The following is a 16,213-nucleotide window of genomic DNA, read 5'->3' as shown; positions in this document are numbered from 1 at the left end:
TTGGGCTGAAGCCAGACATTTTTTTCGGCTCGGGCACAAAGCATCGCGAGATCGGAAGCTCCACAACTGAACACGAAATGCTTCTAGCGACGTTGTCCAATCAGTCCTCGCATGGGGGGTATTCACATGTGGTCGTTTGCGCGAGCTGTGCATAAAGAAACTTATCGTCTGTGATGGCGTAAACTAAGCGTGATGCAATATCGCAACTAGCATGCGCTCACAGCCGATACGCATAGCTATGGTGGCCAGTGAATACACCCGATAGCTTCGGAAAAAAAAAAAACATTGCGAATAAATAGGCAGGACAACACGACGTCACCTGGAGCCAGTAGCTGTCTGTTCCTCGCTGGTGTTGTTTCTCGGCGGTAATTACATGGCCATCCCTCAATCCAGGTCCGAGACGCTGATTCTCTTCAATGGCATTCGAGGACACGCGACCGTGCGCGGCGCGAACGTGACGGGCAGCCGCTGGACGGCACTGCGCTCTGGCGATGCCGATGCTCGCGCCTCTCCTTTTCCAGACTTCCTCTTTTCCTCCGAAAGTCGGTTAAACGACATAAACGTGATCGACAAAAGAAAGTCACTCGCAAGCTAGCTTAAGCCTATGCATCTTCAATTCTACGTAAATTCCGAGCAAAACGATGCGTGTTAAGGCCACAGTCCCACTGAATGTGGCAGTTAGGTACTTTTTGGCTACTTTTAAATACTGTTTTGTGGGATTGATGTCATTCGAAAGGCAATGCAATCCTCTTTCATTTGATATTATGTATGTGTTGGTTTTTCTGTTCATGCGCGTTTGTAGCGTTGCGAATATGATGGCGCGCACGCTCACTTGGTCCGCTAGTTCATGTTTTATGAACGATCCATTAAAGATAGCACGGTTCCAATAGAGCAGTTTTGTTAAGATGACGTCGTAGCAGAATGTAATGATACACGTTTTTGGTATTTGCAATACTTTTTTTTTTCATCCCTCCAAATATTGCCCTAAAATTGACATTTTTCAGCACAACTACGTCTTTAATGTCAAGCGCTAGGGCAATGAAATTAGGTATAGATGTAGTGCTTATAATTGGTAATATGCAGAAAAAAATTGAATGTTGTGTAAAATTTTTTGTTCAGATAATTTATATAAAACGTAGCATTTTTTTTTGTGCTTAGAGTAATGGTACTTCAAATGCCGCTGGGGAAATAATTAAACTATGATAAAATATTTTATAACATTTAGAGCTACAATGGTTGCCCAAGAGGTGGACGATGGCTTTTTTTCATTTTCAAAGTCATAACGCTCCAGGAGCCCTTCAAACTTACCTGTTTTTGACGCATATCTTTTTTGGACATCAAACAGATTTATTGGCATCTAATAACATTTATTGTTTGGAATAGATATACTTCGATGTAATAAATTTTCACAATGATCTTCCTTTGGTTTCTTAATAAATAGAGCTTAGCTAATTTTAAAAACAATTAAAAACTGTTTGGGTGTTTTGTTGCGCTACCTGGCCGATGGCAGACAAACTTCTAATTTCTAGTGTTCAAAAAATTTCCGAGGGCGGCTTTGGCGTCTGTATCATCATCAATCTCCGTGTCTTTTTACCTTCACATTTAAAAATATATTGGAAGATTTACTATCGATAAATGAATGCTTTAAGTACTGGGTCAGGTTAATAAATCTAAGACAAATAATTACACACGCGTAGCGTGATATAATGTGTTCATTATTCGATATGATTGAAATCAATAAACAACGAAGACGAAGAGGAAAATAATACACCCGAGTTCACTTCATGCCTAGAGTCACTAAATGAGCTTTAAAGTATCGGCACTCCGTTCCCCAAAATTGTTTTGGGTGCCGCCATTTTGGGTCTTGTTCAGAACAAACGCATCTGCCGAACGTCATGACCCAAAAGTACGACTTCCTCAGCATTAGATGCAGTGCTAGGAAGCTGATGCAATATTGCAATGCTCTGTCGCGGGTTGTTTAAACATTTGTGGGGGACGTAAAAGCGTTTCCTGTGATTTTAGATAAAGCTTCTGGTAACTGGAAACCATGATTTTAAGCCACAATATGGCCAAGTGTCGTTACTCTGAACCGTAGCTAATTTACTGGCACAAGCGGGAACAATGAGGAAGAGGCAAGTGTCAAAAGGTAGTGGCTCGTGGAATCCACGGGGCTTACGTCATGGCCCCTCCAGGTATTACGAGCCTCTTGAACAAGAGCATGAATAGTGTCATTAAATAAGCTACGCGTCAAAGTAGTGACACTTGGCCATATTGTAGCTTAAAATCATGGTTGCCAGTTATTTGAAGCTTTATCTGAAATCACAAGAAACTCTTTTCCGTCCTCCATTTTAAACAGTGTGCGACAAAGCAAAGCAACATTACATGAGCTCCCTAACACCGAGTCTAATGCTGAGGATGTCGCACTTTTGAATCATGACGATAGGCAGTTGCGCCTGCTCTGCACAAGCACCAGAATGGCGGCGTTCACAACACTGTCAGGGAAGAGAGTGCCGATACTCTAAGCGCAGCTAATTTATTTGCTTTAGTTCCCGCGAAACTCCTTTTCCCTGACTGCAACTGAAAGTAAATATGAATAATAGGCCATTATTATAGCTTATTTGGTTATAACCAACTACACATAATGAGAGGATGAAGCGGCCGGGTAGGAGAAACGCGGGTTTTATGTGCGACCGTTCTAACCGTCTCAAAAGAGAGAACGCGCGAGCTTGCGCTGGTTTAAAAAAAAAGGCATCCAAAGAAAAGAGGCGGCACGCTCTGCTCCCTGTTATTATGCGTCTAATTGCAAATTGTTGTGTGTATGTTTATACAGCCGGAAGTTAGTCCGCCTTAGTGGGCGTCTGACTCCCAGCTGTAGATGAACAATTTAGCCAGTGCGGTACAACCGCAAACCTGGGGTCTTTAACGTGCACCACGCAGTAGTGATACACGACCGCACGCCGGTACGATGCTCTTCCAGATCGAAACGGGCAGGGGCGGGGTGGCTTCTGCAGCGCGAGTTTTCGCTCCAAGTGCTCCGACCTGGTGTGCGCTAGACCATGCACTCGGCTACCGACTCCCCCCCCCCCCCCTTTGTGCGTTTAAGTTATATACAGGTATAAGTATTTGAAGATCGACGATGGACGTCGATCGTCTCGAGGTAATGTAACGTAATAACATTATATAAATAATAAACTTGTTGAAGGACTGGACAACTCAGTCTTTCAATTTTTGGATTGTAATATGGCGGTAGCCTATTGTACTTACTGTTGATGAAGAGCAATATGAGGTGACGAGGTAATGATTAAATGATGAGGCTCTATAAGGACAACGACATTAGTGGGTGTCGAACCACAACGCACACTGCCAGACTGGTTCCAAGTATCGTGTACCCAAAGACTTTCTTCACACACAACAGAATATGGTAGAATCAATAAGGATGCTGCTTTACAACTGTACGTGGAACAGGAAAACTGCACTGTGCAAAAGTGCGGCTTATTCGTTAATAGGAGGGACGGATTTCTAGCAGCATTCCCTGATTGACTACTTGGAACAAATGGCCTCGTTGGCGTAAAGTGTCCCCGTTCCAAAAGATACTTGAAGCATACTTAAACCGCAAAGGAGTATGAGGCGAAAAATAAGAAAAAGGAGCCTGGTGTGAAAGGTACAAATCACCACCATAGCTTCTACTATCAAATACAAGGGCAGTTACACAATACACAAAGAGAGTTTCGTGATTTAGTTATATTTACACTAAAGGGCATTGATATCCAACGTACTCAGAGGGATGACCTTCTGGTCAACCAACATAGAGCCTTTTCTACTCAAGTTTTACATGGAAGGCCCGACTTCCGCTGAAATTCCTTACGTAGACGAGTTGTCCGACCGAATAAACTGCAATTACTCCCCCCCCCCCCCCCCCCCCCCCCCGCCCCCATCTGGGAATCTCTCAATCTTCGTTCGTAAGCCATAGTATCATGAGATCGAGGGGTGTGGCTCTTCGTCCGCCGAATATTGCTTCGGCGGGTGTTTTTACCGTGTAAGATGAGACCGTCGCGTGCTGCTGGAACAACAACCTGGCGATTCTTCACTGCACTGCTTCTTCCGTAAGCTTCAAAAGGGCTTTTTTTTTTGTTTCGCACACCATCTGTTCTGCATGCCCGTTGGTTGCAGAATGGTATGGTGCACTAATGTTATACCTGATGCCGGTTTTTTTTTTTCTTTTTTTTTCTTCAAAAACTTGTTTATTTTGTTTGAAGCAGGATTTCGCGCGTTATTAGAGAAAAGTATTTTCGGTAGGGCAAAAGTAGGTAAAAGAGACCGTAGAACGTCAATGACGTGTTTGGACGTCGTGGCAGGCATCGTGTAAACTTCCAGCCACTTAGAATACGCATCGCCCATGACGCCGCAGATGTGGATACGTTTCGCCATCCACCGATTGAATAGTGGATTGTTTTCAGTTACTGTTCATGATGGCGTTGGACTCAAGGAAGACTTCGAGTCTTTCCAGAAAGTTAGCCCAGGTGCCAGGACTTTTGTCGAAAGCGGTAAGTGTTCGAAACGTCGACAACGTCGGTAGCCACGTGTTTTGCTTGACACTGGACACTTACCATTCGCTGAGAAGAAACTTACTTGTTTGTCTGCCACGAGTCGTCCCATATCAGGTCATCACCGCAACACCATCTCCCGACAAAAACGCATGTAGATAGTTAGCAATCACGTGAACTTATAAATTCCCGAACGCTCATAACTTGCCGTCGATAAACGCCGTTCATTCATAGCGTCATCATTGCAAATAAACGTCTTCCTATTTCTTCTGATGGTTTTCGTCATATTCCTCCTAAGCTGTACTTACAACATTATGCGTGTCGGTACTTCCGAAAATATTGCAACGGCGTTTGTTTTCTGGGAACTATAATGTAACAACCTTTATAACATCTTCCGGACCCCGTGAAACACAATATTTCGTGACGTTATTTTAGTCTTCATTAAAATGGTGAGGTAAGTACTGTAAATCTCGAAGCAGTTTACTTGACGTCCGCTTCCACTGGTGTCTTGGAAGGTTGAGTCTACTGAGCGTGCATTCCTGCAGAAGAAATTTTTATTGATAAAATATTAACACGTCAATCAACATTTGATTCCTTCTTGGCAAGATTTATTGCGGAAGCCCGTTACAACCGCCGAGCCGCATCTCCTTATATCAGAGAACAATTTATACCCAGCCTGACAATATCGCATGCATCCGTTTGATGGGCAAGGCTACTTGAGCTAGCTGGGTTATGGGGATATTTATACAGCGTATAGTTGGTTAGCCATTTAAAGTTGCGACGAATCACTCGCTGTAGATGAGCAATTTAGCGAGTGCAGTACAACCGCTAGCCTGGGGTCTTTAACGTGCACCACGCAGTGGTGATACACGACCGGACGCCGGTACGATGCTCAACCAGATCGAAACGGGCAGGGGTGGGGCTCGAACCCAGGATCCCTGTGTTCTGCAGCGCGAGCTTTCGCTTCACGCGCGTCGAGCTGGGTGTGCGCTTTAGCCCACTCGGCCACCGAACCCCCTGCTGTGCTCAGCTAGCTGAGCACAGCTGGCAGCAGCGCGAGCAAGGCCACGAGGGGAACGTGATGGTGCTCGAGCCATCCCACTGTGAACCAATGTTTTGGCCACCCCACGGGTGTGTGTCGCCATCTGTTGGTTGAACTAACGCCTTGTTCAAGATGGCTGCCGTGGGACCGCAGCCTTAACATTGAAATAGTCCCTGGTTCACTGCGTAATTTTAGAAAGGGCGAAAAAAAAAAGACCAGATAAAACACGACAAAAAGAGCACGATGGCAACATAAAGTCAAACAAGCTTTTTAAAAAAAAATATTTTCAAAGCATTAAAACAAAACGAAATATTAAACTATGATGCGCATGTGGATGATACTGAGTAGATTGATTAGTCTGTCCTATAATCGATCTATGACAATATTGTAATATCTGCACACAAATGTTGCGCATGGACCACTTTTGTGCAGAAACATCAGGCTCGGCTTTTTGGAAATAAATTCAGTCGGTCTTATCAAATATAGTTTTAAGGCAAACCGTTTTCAAGGTTAGGCTGGCGTAAAGTCACGGTAAAGTTCAATGACTATAGACCGTTCCATCAGGGTCATAGCAGAGAGGGTAGTAGAGAGAAAAAAAAATGCCCTCCCCCTCTCACCCGTACGTCGTCTGCTCCGCCGAGTGGGCTGTACCTAGCATCCGGCTAGCGTACAAACTCTGTTTAAAATCTCGTCATTTTGGAAATTTCAAGCGCAGATGCGCTGATTTTGGTATGCCAGTTATCGTGTAATACTATGCTAGATAAAAAGACTAATCGGGTCTAATAGCGCTGTTACCTGCTTTCAAATAAAAAAAAAATGGGAAAACTGTGTCAGATTGGCCGGTCTCCCTGGCGAAAAGTAAATCCGGTTGCTGTACCTCTTTTGCTATACAAAGTTCGCATTGGTGTAGGCCTTTAGCGACCATGAGTGGAAGTCTGAAATAATAAATAAAAACCTGCTCCCCTGCCGCAATACACGCAGCAGTTGAGGGTTGTACTGCCGGCTGTCTCAACTGCTACTTAAGTAACGGAAAAAACATACGTTAGTTGATTATTTACCGAAATAGAACAACAGAGAGCTATTGGCTGATTTTGGAGTAGCCATAACTATTCTAAGAGCGCGAACCACTTCGCAACGGCAGCCACGAGCGTGAGTTCGATGTTCCGTACAGCCCGCCGGTACAGCCCAAAAATGGAGAATGGCAACCTCCCTGTTTGTCGTCTGCTAACGGAGTCGGGCGAGTGCCCTCTCTCTCGTTTTATCCCGCCGAACCCGCTGGATTTTCCGGATGTATGGAGAGGGCGCTACTGTCGACCAAAATGGTGCCGCCCGGAGAGCGCTAAATGGAATGGTCTATAGGCTGGTGTAGGGAGCCTTCATGTGCGCTTTGCTAGGGTGATGCCACTCTTTGTAATACCACTTGCCGACAAACCAGCAGCCATTTTGGTTCTCGGCGATAATACGTGGGGCTTATAACCTTCCCGGAAACAAGCACCTTATCTCACAAGTTCGGAGCAGCGTTGTGGAACCCACGGAGGGAGGATTAGCATTTTCCCCTCAGATGAGAGGACCGATGGACACAAAGGCCACTTTCCGGTGGACGGGTAAACAATGAGAGGAACAAAATGGCGGCGGAAGAGGGTGTGGGAAAGGGAAACAGGCAGTTGGCATCACTCTATGGGAAGCGCACATGAAGGCACCCTAGGCTGGGGCGCCCGCCTAAAGAGTTCGTGCACGACTTGGATCGTCTAAAGTAGGGCCCCTTCATGTTTTAAAAGTAGCGCAAGGTGCGTCGATGCACGAGGCACGTGCAACCTGCAGCACTTGGGAAGATTATGGTGGCACACCGCAGCACTGAGCTAGAGTGTGCTAGAAGGGACGAGTAGGACCACGGCCACTCAATCCCCCCTGTTGGTGCGGCCTGCCGATGTCTTTCCGAAAACAAAAGAGCGCGCGTGAGAGGAGAAATTCTCCCATTTTCCGTGGGGCGCTGCACATCGGTGAACGGTAAAGCCCCTTGATGAAAGCGTTTTTTACAAGTACGGCCAACCATTGTTGTGGAAGCGCTCGAGACACGTGCCATGAGCGGGTGCTCCGCCGCCATTCGCTTCCAAGGCCCGCTCATTTCAGTGCTGCGCCGCCATTTGCTTCCAAGGGCCGCTCGAGACATGGGCCTCGTGCACTCGCGCATTTGACGCTACTTGCAAGACGAGCGCAAACACATCGAGGGGCTTTAGTGAACGGTCTTGTGAGCTGAAAGCTACACTCTGTTTCACCCAGTGTACCGCAGGAAAGTCTGTAAGCGCGAGCTCCTTGCTTTGGGCAGATCTCGGCGGCACAAGCTCTCGTGCAGTAAGGGCAGCTGTCAACGCTATGAGCTCGCCGCTTCCAGCCTTCGCTGCGGTACAACATAAGGTGAAACGGGGTATAGAGAAGGCGCCCAACGCGCTCTTGCTCCGCTACCCAGATAAAATATCTGCCTGTCATTGGCTTCGCCGATACCGAGGCGCTGCCGCGGTTGCAGAAGGCAGCAAAACTCGCTTTCCCCCCACCTATGCACCGCTGTGCTCGGCGAAAATATCGTAGTGTCACTCTGCGCTCGCGTGTGTGGTTTGTGTTGGCATTTTGGAAGCTGCCGGAAATGTAAATGCGCGTTCTAGTTCTGAGGGCCAGACGGCGATGAAATGTGCCAACTCCACTCGTGAAACAGGAAATCCTGCAGTTGATGAAGTACAATGAAGTCTCTTCCGAACTGGAGTTCGCACCGCTGACTTACATGGCTGCAGCTACTTGGCCTTCGTTTACGATCAAAAGGTGACCATTTTCATTTGTAGAAATTGTTGTAATTTCAAAGTAATTAGCTGAAACATTCAACCTAGCAAAGCAATAAGAATTTCTCAGTGAAAGCAAGGAAGGATAATGTGCAGAACCCGCTAAACTTTGCAGGTGGCGTGTCCTGAATGCAAGCGCAACTTAAGGGAAATGCATCACATGACGCGGCATATCAGTCTATGTTTAGCCTTGATCAAGGAGGACTCAGCTATCCACGACCTGAAGCTGTCTGGCTGTGCAAGTGTGCAAGCTCGTCTGCACCTTTGTCGAGAGGGCTCTACAGTCGGCAGAGATTCGTGGTTGTGGAAGGATTTGCAAGGTCGTCTCGAGCGCTGTCCCAGACAACACTTGGATATCCCCAGGATGTCCTCAGGACAACCTTTTGAGGACATTATGATGTCCTGAGGATGTCCTCAAATGATCCTGAAAACATCCTACAAACGTCCCATTGTCCGGCCTCAGGACATCCTCAGAGCGTCCTCAGGAGGGCAGCCAAGGATCTTTCTAGTACATTTTTAGGACAATGTACTGCAGGTGAAGCTGTTCACTGAGCTGTTAGGATGCTTTCATATTTTATTGTTTCTAGGTTTTCTCCAACTGGATTTTGAACCTGAAGATGCCTACAAGAGCTGCCTGCAGAAAAAAAAAATGCATTGTTGTGCTGTATTTTAAAGTGAAATTCACACACTAATGCAAGATTACTAGTCAGAGAGAGGCTAAGAACATAGGGCAAGGGAAAGGAGGAAGAAAGCTGGCGGAATGCTGAAGAGGAGAGAAGAAAACCTCTCCCCTCCAGCATCCTGTCGGCTTTCTCCTCTGCGTATTTCCTTGCGCTATGTTCTTAGCCTGTAACTATGAGCATGATCGTGCCATTCATTATTGCAAACAAAGGTAACTGTTCAAGAAATACTTTATTGCAGAGCAAATGTTATACATGACTTTTTTCAATGTCTGCTCCAGACGCGCAGTATGGCTTCGCATTTTGGCCAGCACTCGTCCGAATAGTCAGCGGGATCTACAAAAATAAAGAAAAAATCAATTCCATAAGCATTAATAATAAAAACAGGTAATGTGAGAAACTTACCATCATGTCGAACACCTCCGGCCTTTGACTGCAGCTTTTTCAGTTACTTTCCAGCGTAGCGCAGCCATACTTTGATGATGGTCTCCACGTCAGCTTTGTTTGCGCACTCAACATTTGATTTCAGTGCTCCTAAAACATTGATTTATGATGACAGTCACAGCAGAAATCTAAGATGGTCTACAAAAAAAAATCACAATTGATATTCGTGCGAGGAAGATACCCCTGCTACCGAGTCTACTTTCGCACAGTTGGAAAGCTCGAAGCATTCGTTTACGCGCCGGCATCTTTCCCGCCGAAATTGCCGCTCATTGCTTTCCGCCATTTCGAAGAAGTACTACATTTCAAAACACACTAACCTTTGTGACTGCCTTGCATTGCTGCCATCATCAATTTGGATGGAACAGCGCGGATATACATACTCTACGCGCTGACTAACAACTCCAGTGATATACTTCTTCTTCCTCTAATCGTCATCATCTTCTCCTTCGCCGTTAATGAGAACATTTAAAATTTTTAAACACAAGAAGACAAATAGCCAATAAACATTATTAAGTAAGTAATAAATAAATAAATGACAGCTAAAAATAAAAAGACTAAAAAATTTAAAAAAATAAAAAGAAATAAAGTTAAAAATATTTTTTAGAAAATAAATTACAATTAAGAAATTAAAATTAAAAATTATTTATTTTAATTTTTTTAAGTTTTATTTCTTTTTAGTTGTCATTTATTTATTTATTTATTTATTAATGTTCATTGGTTATTTGGTTTCTGGTGTTTAAAAATTTAACATGTTCTCATTAAAGGGGCGATGCAACAATTTTTGTATTTTGCGCAAATACCGCTTAGAACGCATCCCTGACGTGAATGACCTGTGAAATACCCGTTCGTTTTTCACCCCACGCAATCGAAGTCGCAGAAAAATATAAAAAGAAACGAGCAGAGTTTAACCCCTCAACTCGCAGCCAGGACAAGCGGCCACGTGATCTGGAGCCGATTATATGCCGCCAGTGTTGATCATAGCCATGAGCTGGGGTTGGCAAGGCACAGGACGCGCGCTGAGTTCCAGACATTGTTATGGTTCGGCTATTGTCGTCATTGCAGCGATTGGACACAAGACACTACCCGAATGCTTCTCGAGCTATCGATTATCACGAGCCCAAATCGAGTGTCCACGCCATGCTCGGGTCCAATCTATGAGCCGTATTCAAATATCGTCACTGGGCGGTACTCCTACCGCCCAGCTACGTCACCAGGGTGTGCGGAGGAGAGATTGAATGAAAACACTCGGTTTTGTCCTCGAAATTACAGCGCAACGAAGGAGTTTCTTGGTCAGTGGTGTTGCGTGCGAGTATCCTTGAGTCCCACTAGTGCCAGTAAGCTCGTGTAAAGTGAAAAACATTCCAATTGAATATCGTTGCACCGCCCCTTTAGAGAACATGACGATATGATGAAGAAGAAATATATCACTGAGTTGTTAGTCAGCGCTGCGAGTCTGTTTCCTTCTTGTGTGCCTATGAGTGTGACTGTATCCGCGCTGTTCCATCCAAGCCTGAATTACCAACTAGCCCAAGCATCCTGATTATCAAGCCATCATCAACCTCGACGCTATTTCTGTTTCTGTCCTGGCTTGGCTTAGCTTGCTTGAGTCTCTCGGATGGGTGGATAATTGCCATAACGGTACACCTTGTAGTAGGCGGTAGCTTGCGCCACCTAGATTGAATGATGCCAATGGAACTGAATTTCGAAATACTGCGCGAATACAAAACTAATATTAATTGTAGTGCGCCCTGGTTTTATTAAAGAATTGTTTGATCAAAACTATAGTTAAAAGATGTCCTAAACTTACGCAACTACATGTAATAATTTGTATGTGAAATATAGTTGAGTAGTGAACGTGAACTGTGTATACTACCGCCATTTCATTCATTTATTTTTTAAAAACGATATCAAAATGAGGACGTATATATTACCTCTAACTTTGTATCCTTCGTCCTCAATAAGTCCTCGGAAGGACGTTTCTAGGATGATCCAGCGACTGACGTTCTCAGGATGTCCTGAGGACGTCTTGAAAACCGTGAGGACGTTTGTACCTTTCGAGGACGTCCTGAGGATGTCGGGTGTTGTCTGGGGTGCTTCCACACCTTATGTACTGCCCGCTGATGTGGTCTGTTAACTGCCGAGACCCCTACCACAGCGAAGAGCTCTGCGAGCTCTTTCTCAGAAAACTCCTCGGACCTTTTTTGGCAAACTGGGCTGGTGACCTAAACAGTTCACTCGAGAATATTGAGGCTTTCGCAGAAGCCTCTTTCCCGAAAGGTACTCCGCTTGTGAACTATATGACTCCCTTGGTCTGTTTCTTTGTGAACAATAAAGTTTATATTGCTGAAGTTATGCACGCGGAATCTGATTTTATATTGTCCTTCACAGATGAATAAATGGCGCAGCTCGCGCGTGCTCGAGCGTTGGTTAAAACAGGAAATCATTCGGCCTAGCTATATCCAACTATAACTCCTATATTAGAGTGGTAACAGAAACGGGGCAACAGTTACGGGAACAAGGAAACGACAATTCGCTCATATTGCCAGCAGAACGCAGCTTTAACGCGCAGCCTGCAGCTGAGTGAGCTTTTCGCAGAAAGAATCATGTGCTTTTATTCTACACAGATTTCTCACATCATTCATGCAATCTGGCACTCGTTTCAATTGAGACTTGCGGCTTTACGAAAAAAAAATCTAAATAGCCAGACCGGGCCGGGCCGGGTGTACTGCTCCTCTCTCACTATATTTCGTGTTACCGTAGTATGGACTAACCGCGAACGCTGTGCTAGCGCGAGCGGCTAGCCTTTACTGCCTTGACTGGAGCACTGGCTGCAAGAGCGCTCATGCAACCGCCGAGGCTTCCTTCGAAGCAACTATCTCGCACTTTTAGCACGCGCGGCTAACAAGTACATACTATACTTCGTCTCACCCTAGTATGGACTATTGTTAGCCTCGCGTGCTAAAAGCGCGAGCAAGTCGCTTTGAATGAAGCCGCGGCGGCTGCACGAGCACTCGTTCAGCAGGTACTCTAGTCAGGGCTGTCAAGGTTGGCCGCTCGCGCTAGCACAGCCTTCGCGGTTAGGCCATACTAGGGTGAGACCAAGTATAACGTGAAACGAAGTATAGAGTTCCTCGATATGCTCCCCCGAAAGGAACTCTATCTCTCACCGATAACGAGCGCCACGGCTGGCACTGCGAAATAAAGTAGAACTATCGCTCTCACCGGCAGGGTAAGGCATACGGCAGGCCGCTCCCAAGGGGAGTCCTAATCGAGTGGCGGTGTTAGGACCACTGGAGTGCTATTTAGGTACCTCCGCATGTGGAAAAAACCGGCTAATTCAAGCGACTTCGCTCGTAGCGCCCTCTCAGGCGCTACGAGCGAAGTAGTTTGGATTAGCCGTTTTTTATGAAAAACGCTTTTCATTCCAAACCCAAGCTCGACCGGCACACTGGTCGAGGCCATAGAAACAATATAACGCCATACTATATTTTTTTATACAACCCAGACGTCAGTCGTCACGTACATAAAGTCACAGCGACCTCACTTGTTGTCACAACGCCATGCGACATCAGGACGACGCCTTGACGTCAACGTCATCATCGACGTTGACAACGTGCGTTACACGACATCAAGATTGCGTTCTGACGTCATATTCCGTTGACAACGACGACGATGTCAACGTTGACGTTGACGACGGCGACGACAACGTCACGGGACGTCAAGATGACGGCGTCCTTGTCAATGCGACGTCATAAGGATGCTTGGTGTCAGTTCGTCAACGTCGTTGTCGACATGACGCAACTCGACGTCACGAAGACGTCCTGACAACTTTTGACGTTGACGTCATCGTCGAAAACGTTATACGACGTCAAGACTTCGTCGTGACTGCGCGTAGACGTTGATGCTGGCGAAGGCGACGACATGACACGCCGTCAAGGCTTCGTTGTGATGTTGACGTTAACGATGACGTCAGGACGACGTTAACATGACGTCATAGCGATGTCTGACGTTGCGTGGGGCGTCGACGTCAACGTCGGCATCGGCGACCACTTCCACGTCGTCCTCGACGCGGCGCGCGGCGTCATGACCGCGTTGCAACGGTGACTTGATGTCACGTAACGGCGTCGCCCTCAACGCGGTGCTTTGTTTCGACCGCGTCACAACGGCGACTTCATGTCGCGTAATGGCGTTGTCCTCAACGCGATGTCACGACTGCGTTACAACGGCGACTTTATGTCTCGAAACGGCGTCGTCCTCGACGCGACGGGATGTCACGACGGCCTTGCGGCAGCATCTTGGCGTCGCGTAACGTCGTAGTCGACGATGACGTCGTGGCGTCGTCGCAACGTCACTTCGTCGTGCCATGGTGCTTTGACGTTACCTATGACGTCAAAATCATAAAAAAAGTACAATATAGACCCTGAGGGCCTATTTTGCCTATGCACATGACCTTGACCTGTGCCGTCGCTCGATTGCTCGCAGCGAAGGTGGCGCTGCGATCGAAGTGGCTTGGTTTCACCCACGGTGTAAGATAATACTCTTCAGGTGAGCACAGTGCGCTCCTCGCGCAGGGCAGATAAAGTTCGCTTTTCACTCTCTCTCTTTCTCTCTCTCACTATGGTTTCAAGCGGCGCCGGCAAATGACTCGTCCACCCGTGGGCACGGCAAAGACGGCTCGTGCCGCCTAATGCTCCACACGCGCAGAGCTCCAGCGAGGTTGTCACTCGTGCAGAAAGACCACGGTGTACCGGGGTGTCATGGCAACGAGATCATTTTTTTCGCTCTCAAGCGTGTTTAACATGCAGTGATTTTGGCCCTAGAGCGGCGCGGTTTCTGCCGTCGCGGCGCTCGTGCCGCTCAACTGCTGGTGCTGGCCAGAGCGCCGCGACGGCAGAAATCGCACCGCTCTAGGGCCAAAACCGCTGCATGTGAAACACACTTCACACAGTTTGGCCGTCTGGCCGCCGGCGACACTGTCAGCCGCGGGCACGGTGGCCGCGGAATGATGCAGCCTTTCGGATGCCCGCCGAACGAACACTATCCGATTCCTCGCGCCACGCATTCAGCCCCGCCTTGTCCTCACCTAAAGAGTGTATATTACACCGTGGTTTCACCTGATCGCTTTCCACATTTTGAGGTTCAACTGAAAGCATGAGCGGAGCCTGCAGCTCGTCCCACCCATACTTTCTAGTACACTCTAACCGCTCATTCACACTGGTAGCGGATCCGCGTTCACAAAGCGGTTGCGAACGCGGTTGTATAAAGATCCAGTACAATTGCACGCGCACTTGATGTCATCGAGTGCGCGTGCAATTGCACTGGATCTTTATACAACCGCGTTCGCAACTGCTTTGCGAACGCGGATCCGCTTCCGGTGTGAATGAGCAGTAACCGCTCATTCACACTGGAAGCGGAGCCGCGTTCGCAAAGCGGTTGCGAACGCGGTTGTATAAAGATCCAGTACAATTGCACGCGCACTTGATGTCATCGAGTGCGCGTGCAATTGCACTGGATCTTTATACAACCGCGTTCGCAACCGCTTTGCGAACGCGGATCCGCTTCCAGTGTGAATGAGCGGTAACTGAGGTAGATTTCAGACGCCATGCATTTTCTTCCTAGAAGAGGGGCGCGGCACGTGTCTCGAGCATTCTTACAACAATAAATGGCGCCACTTTTCCCAGGATAGAGGGGCTTTAGGATTGTCGAGCAAGGTGCGCGAGCGCACGGGCATTCACAGCTTTGACTTCATTGCCAGAGAGAGATCTACTAAATTGCTGTAATGTTGTAAGAAGATGGGCGGGATTCGTAACGCCCTGCTTTTCTTAAAAGGGCCATGGAATTATTTTTCAACTTCTTCCTCCTTAGCTTTCCTCTTGAACTCAAAACCAAAATGAGAAAACACGTGGTAGTGACGTGCTTGGGGACCGGATGCGATGACTCCAAGCTTCCACCGTGCTTACTGAGCACACCATGGAACTTGTCATTCGCAAGTGATGATAAGTACCGTCACGGCGCTCATTGGCCACGAGCGCGAATCAAAATATTCTTGGAGGGATTCATTGTTGACGAGCGCAAACGTCCGAGTAACGCAGTGCTCGTGTCCGATGAGTGAGCTTGGGTCGGCTGACGTGTTTTCGGTACCGCGGATGTATCACAGATAATAGGGAGTTTTAGAATAGCGCACGCTAAAGTTTTGATTGCGCAAAGAATAGCGTCGTCGCCACTGCGCATGCTCCGAACGCAAACCAGGTTTTGCGCTTTGCGTGCAAAATTTTAGCGTGCGATATTTCTCGGAAATAGCGTGCGTACGCAAAGGGTCTTTGCGCTTCTCCAAGGAGGATTCGTGATGACAAGTTGGCTAAAGCCGAGACGAGGAGAGTTAAAAAAATGGCGGCTTCCAGGATTATGTCGGCGGCTGCTTTGGCGGCGTCGTGAGTGCGACGTCGGCGGCATCCTCGCGACTGCGATTTTCAATACGGGACGAGATTGCACTCGGTTTGGCAACGATCACCGGCAAATTGATGCTTGTGTCGCGCGAGCATTTCTCGGCGAAGGTACGATGTGCGAAGGTTAGTACATGAGACCTCTCTTGCCGATGCGACGCAAGCGGACACGACCGGTCAACCGCTCGCGTCGCATCCTTATGTTTAAACAAATCTAAAATGGTATTCC

Source organism: Ixodes scapularis, unplaced genomic scaffold (assembly GCF_016920785.2).
Source record: "Ixodes scapularis isolate PalLabHiFi unplaced genomic scaffold, ASM1692078v2 PGA_scaffold9__187_contigs__length_104089568, whole genome shotgun sequence".
Lineage (NCBI taxonomy): Eukaryota > Metazoa > Arthropoda > Arachnida > Ixodida > Ixodidae > Ixodes > Ixodes scapularis.
This window is presented reverse-complemented; position numbering follows the sequence as displayed.